The sequence below is a fragment of the Lolium perenne genome, chromosome 3 (genome assembly GCF_019359855.2).
Source record: "Lolium perenne isolate Kyuss_39 chromosome 3, Kyuss_2.0, whole genome shotgun sequence".
Lineage (NCBI taxonomy): Eukaryota > Viridiplantae > Streptophyta > Magnoliopsida > Poales > Poaceae > Lolium > Lolium perenne.
Window position 1 is genome coordinate 309,989,989 of NC_067246.2, and position 6,026 is coordinate 309,996,014.

Sequence of the window (6,026 nt, forward strand, 5' to 3'; positions counted from 1 at the left end):
ACACAGTACAAACGCAGGCGCTCATATACACGCGCATACACTCACCCCTATGAACGCACACACGCACACCCTACCCCTATGAGCACCTCCAGAAGACTGAGCCGGCGGATTGGATCTTGAAATTGACGAAGTCACCACAGGCGCCTCGCTGTCGACGGGAACGTCGCCTCCCACTGAATGAATATTCCGCCTTTATGAGACACACAGATGTCAAACCTGGGGTTTGAACTCTGGTGGGCTGGGGGTACAACCACCCTCCTAACCACCCAACCTCAGGTTGGTTCTCATGTGTTTTTACTCATTGAGTGTCAGATACACTCAAGTCTTGTTAAAACTTCACATGACAAGAACATTTTCTTAATATTTCTATATTGAACTATTTCAATATCCATTCTATGTACTTTGACTTAAACTTATTTTGTGTTTCAATCTATCTTCATAGATCTTGACACTAGATATGTTTCAGTCCATATCCTTTCATTGAAGTTAATTTCTCAATGAAACCTTTTAAATCAAGTATATAATTACATCATTTATAACCAACTATATGTCATCTACATAAGTATTATAAATATGTCTCAGTGCTCCCACTTAATTTCTTGCAAATGCAAGCCTCTTCATCGTCTCTAATGAAATCAAAAACTCTTTGACTATTTCATCTGGTGAAGATTCCAATTCCGTAATACACACTTCACCCAATTGAAGTTCGTATATCTATCTAGTATTCCACGGACTAGCAAAACAATTTGTTGTATCTTGTATACACCTTTAATACACACTTCTGTTAAGTAATGTATTTTGCCATCCTACTAGCATATCTCATAAAAGAAATATGTAGTGATTTCTAGAATAATCCACATAGACTATAAGCATTGCTATGGAAGATCTAATCTTATCGTAGTCAACTCTTTGAACTTTGTCGTAAACAACTTTTCGACAAGTCAAGCTTCTTCAAGGATATTTCATCCAAGTCCATCAATTTTATAGATTCATTTACTTTCAAAAAGTATTCATCTATCTTGGATTTCATGGCGTATAGCCATTTTAACGGAGTCAGGGCCCATCATAACTTCTTTGTTTGTAGTTGGTTTATCATTGTTCAAAATCAATCCTTTGTCCACAAATCATTTATTTGATCACAAAGTAAACCATACCTACAAGGTTCAATATGTACTTCGATCTCCATGGCTAAAACACTTTGTAGTCATGGGAGCCATCACTACAAGAAAACTCCCCCTTAAGCAACGCATAACTTGCAACTACTTAAATATACGTTGCAAAATTTATCCGTAGATACACATATATGGGTTGGAGGCTACATCCGTTGTTCGCGTACAAGAACTGAACTAAAATAGAGAACAACAATAGGGAAACAAAAAAAAAAATGCTAAAACAGATGGCGCTAAACCATATATCTTTTCCATATACATTCTAAAATTTGCGCGCGACGAGGATGAAAATTTCAACGATGTGGCGCGATCTGCTTGCGCCTAAAAAGTTCATCGTTCCCTGTTTGTAGGCCCATAAAGAAGCTGGTAGTTCTTATATCTACTAACCATCGACACGTCTGCCCTTTGTTCTTCTCCCTTCTCACCAGTTGTTCCTCCTAGTCCCCGCCGCCCCAATCTCATCACAAAATTTACGATCTCCCGTCGCCGGGGATCTCAAGTACTCTAGACCGTAGGAACGTCCTCCCTGCTATCTCCTCTGCCCAGTCCGCAGTCCTCCCAGATTGATGCGCATCCGCTGGCGGAAACGCAGCAGCCGCCTAACCCTAGATCGGTGATCACCGGACGAAGTACCTGCTCCCGCGGCCACCTTCCTCGAGTTGTCATTTGCCAGAGACAGGTAATTGACTTGCGTGCTGATCGAACAGCCGTATTTTGATCTCTGCCCCGGTCGATCTCTCTATTCCTCATCCCTAGGCTGCTTCTTCTCTATCTTGGATCTCCGCATTTGAACAGGTCCATGTTCGAGGGTGCCTACTCTATCGGAGGAGTCCGTGCCACAGTTCATTGTGCTAGGTTGGGAGGTAAGTCCTCGTTCTTGACAGGTTTAACGGAGCTTGTTCCCTTTCTCCTCTCTAATTCATGCGTGCTCTTTTATCAGTATTTCTGCTTTCATACCTTTTTTATTTCCTTCTCTATAGCGGAACAGAGAAGACGCACAAGATGGAGCCTGGATAATGGGTTGACGATGGGCAGGCACTCCTGTGACTGTGAGCAGCCTTTTTTCTCATCTTATTCCTACATCACTACTTTTTCCTATATTTTAATATTTGGTTAACCCTGGTTACTGTTTTCCAATACGAGGTTCTGAGGTGTTGTCTGCTGATGAGGATCTGCAAATTGCTGCAGGTGCGCAGTGTCACTAATAAGCAGTTGGGCAGATCTCTCATCGTCCAGGTTTTTTTTTTGTTCCTGGTATTTATGGAACTGTGTGTTTTTCTTAAAACATCAGATGCCAATCCTTATGAATCAGATGATCCTTATTATTTAACTTCTTCACCTTCGTTGTCACTTAAATAAGGAAGCCCTTAAGAATTAAGATGCTGTTTTTTAAGTTTTAAATTATGGTAACGATCAGCAATACTAATATCGATGATTAGCGTACAACGAGTTCTGTTGTTCAATTATGAATGCTGAATTATCAGTATAAGAAATGTTTGTATGCTACTTTTCAATTTTTTCCAGCTTAATCTCTAAGGGTAGGAGTATACATGTTCCTATTATATTGAAGTTTGATACTACATAATATCAACTGCATCTTATATTTAGATTACCTTTTACTACTACATGTTATACAGAATAAAAACCTGTCTGCTACGTACTTTGATACAAAAAAAATTGGCCTTACTACATTGTGTAGAATAAATGCTGCATGGGCACAAGATGTCAGGCACCCATCAGCGTTCAACTGATGATAACGATGGTTTGTTACATGCATGTGTTCTATTTCTTTTCTGGACAGATCTATGTCTTATATTTCCAGTGCTCCATTCTTTATATAGTTTTGATTTAGCAGCTCTAGTATTTCTGGGTATGTGAAGCTCTTTGTGATCTTTTCAAACGGAATTTAATGTGGACATATATAACTACAATGCATTCCCATTGGTTTAGAGTCAGGATTGTTTAATTACAAGCTTGGGGGAACGGTTGACCACTAGTGCATATATTATTGGATTTGTATTTCTGGTACCTACATGTCATCTGCACTGCTCTATATCTTCGGATATTCTATGACTCAGAAAGGAGAAATGGATGCTGAAAGAGAACAGTTTTCCAAATGGATTTCTGGCAAGTTTTCCATTTCTGAAGTTAATACGTACTATCATTAGTTTGTCTCTACTTCTTGGTTCTCTCTGTTTAGTGCAAGTAATAGTAAAATTCACTATACCCGTATAGCTTACCACTATTATACTGAAATAACAAATTTGTTTATTGCAGGACCAAATGATCAGCAAGGACTTTATTCAGTTATATGCTCTGCACATATAAAGGCAGAATATTAGTAGGATTACATAGAGTAGTTAGATCGTCATTTTGAATCAAGATTGTAACCAGTGTAATCTTTGAATAATTTCCATGTATTGTGATAGTCATTCAAAGTGCAGAATCAAGATTGTATGTTGTCTGTAATTTATGTATTTTTACAATGATATATATAATATGCACTGGATTATTTCTCCACGAGATGCATTTCTATTCAGTTTGTTGTGGTATGTCTCTAATAAATTATATTCTCTCGCTGAGAAAAAGATTGAGGCGCTCAAACAATGTAGTCCATAACGTAATGCTTATTTTGAAATAAAAAATATATTTTAAATGAAATGATCAATCCACTTATATTGTCTACCAACGCATACAACTGATGCTTGAACTATGTTGGTATTTTGCAACGCTTTTTATCCATGGTTACCAACGGAGCTATATGTGTTGCATTGAGTCCTTGCAACACCCAAAAATGCAACGCATCATTATCCGTTGGTAAAGACGGTAGCAACGCCTATTTTGACATTTAGATACATATAAATGCGTTGCTGTAGGAGGGGTCTTCTTGTAGTGCATGATCGTCGTGGCCGCTTCCGGAACCAATTCCGATGCTGCGCTACTCTGATCATTATGCTCAGGTTTATAAACCTTATCAAGTTCTATTTTCCTCCCACTCAAATACTTCGCTAGAAACAACTTCTTGGAAATAAGAAACATTGACAAACACTTTTGTCTTTGTCTACATAGTGGGAAGAATTCCCAATCAATTCTCTGGAATAACCAACAAAGACATTCATCCGATTTTGGTTGTAAACTTATTTACTTATGCTATGCATACCAAAATTTTAAGAAAAGACTATTAGGATTCATACCCATGCCATAACTCGTATGGTGTCATTTTAACGGATCATGATGATGCTCTATTAAGTGTAAAAGCGGTAGTCACTAAAGCATAATCCACAAAAAATATAATGGCATCAATATTTTATCTTATCATTGATCCAACAAGGTTTGGATACGTCTTTTGGATACTTCATCATCACTATGATACTCCAAGAAACGTGAGTTGTAGAACAACTTCATAACTCTCTTAGATGTTCGCTAAAACTCGTAATTCAAATATTTCCACCATGATCCAATCATAGATATTTGACTTTTCTATTACGATGATTTCCACTTCATGCTGAAATTTATTTGAATCTATTCAAATGTTTCAAACTTCTTCCTTATGGAATATATCCATATATATATTCAATTCATTGTTTGAAGTTTTCATGAAGTAGAAGAATCTCCCGCACACAACTATGTCCAGTGAACCACATACATCATCATGTATGTTTTCACTAAGTTAGTTGCCCGCTCAACTCTTGGCCTATAAACGGTATTTTAGTCATTCTCTTTAGAAAAGATTTGCAAGCGCCAAATGATTCAAAAATCAAATGACTCCAAAAATCCATTTGCATGGAGTTCCTTCATGCGTTCCTTTCTAACATGACCTAAATGGCGGTTCCACAAATAAGTGGAATTCAAATCATTTGCCTTATGGCATTTTAGCGTCAGTGTTATGTATGTGTGTTTCACCATTAAGATTTATAATAACTTATCCATCGTACATGGAGTAATGTCATAATTTAAACAACTCATTGTTTTCATTTGACCAGAGCAAAATAACAATTATTAAGTTCTTTATTATAAATTCTAAGGGCTAGATAGAATGCTAACGACGAACATAATAACATTTTATTTTGTTCCAGACGTGCATTCCTATCATGTTCCTTGTCAGTCACTTAGGCCATTGTATTCTTGTATTGCGTTGTTTTGTATGACACTTCATACCAACCAATATAGTACTAATACCCAAGAATTTCATAGTGTGACCTAACTAGGAATATAACCATAACATGTATATCATTTATATACACCTGAGCTAGACATTCTAGTCTTTTCTTTCTTTCTGCCAATAATCTTTTGTAGTTTCTCTTTTAGCTTTCATCATTATTCAGAAAAACACATCAACTTCAATAACTTCTCGGTTTGTTGGTCAAATACCAATAACCTTGAGGTTCTTACTTTGAAGTTGATCATCATATGACAAGTGTTCCGGATTTCACTATTAGTAACCTTGTAATATGATGAACAATTTCACTCATAATTTTATCCATTGTATCATGATGACTTTCTGAGACCATGTCTGTACATGCTAGGCTCATAAAGTTTTATCCTTGGTATTCGCATGTGCAAATCTGGCTTGCACCCGTTGACAAGGTATCAACTTGTCAATGCCTATGGATTGTAGGCTAGGGTTTAGTTGGAAGTAGAGGGTAAGTAGATCTCGAAGGTTTCAGCCGAAAAGTACTCGACGATTATGAAAACTAGGGTTTGTAGACAATGATTCGATTATTTCCTCGTCCCTCGACTCCCCTTTATATAGGAGGTGGAGCCGAGGGACTCGTGCTATACAAGTTACAGAATCCGGGACGGTTTCTAACTCATCCCGCCAGATTACAGATAACACTTCCTATTACAACTCTTGAC

The 6,026-nt window shown here is 37.4% G+C and overlaps 1 long non-coding RNA gene across 1 annotated transcript; it reads left to right on the plus strand.

The window, feature by feature from the left end:
* Window positions 1–1,559: 1,559 nt before the first annotated feature.
* LOC127345406 (uncharacterized) lies at window positions 1,560–3,682 on the plus strand. Its single transcript, XR_007878661.1, has 3 exons — window positions 1,560–1,848; window positions 1,965–2,218; window positions 2,313–3,682. It is a non-coding gene; the product is annotated as an uncharacterized lncRNA (long non-coding RNA).
* The last annotated feature ends 2,344 nt before the right edge of the window (window positions 3,683–6,026 follow it).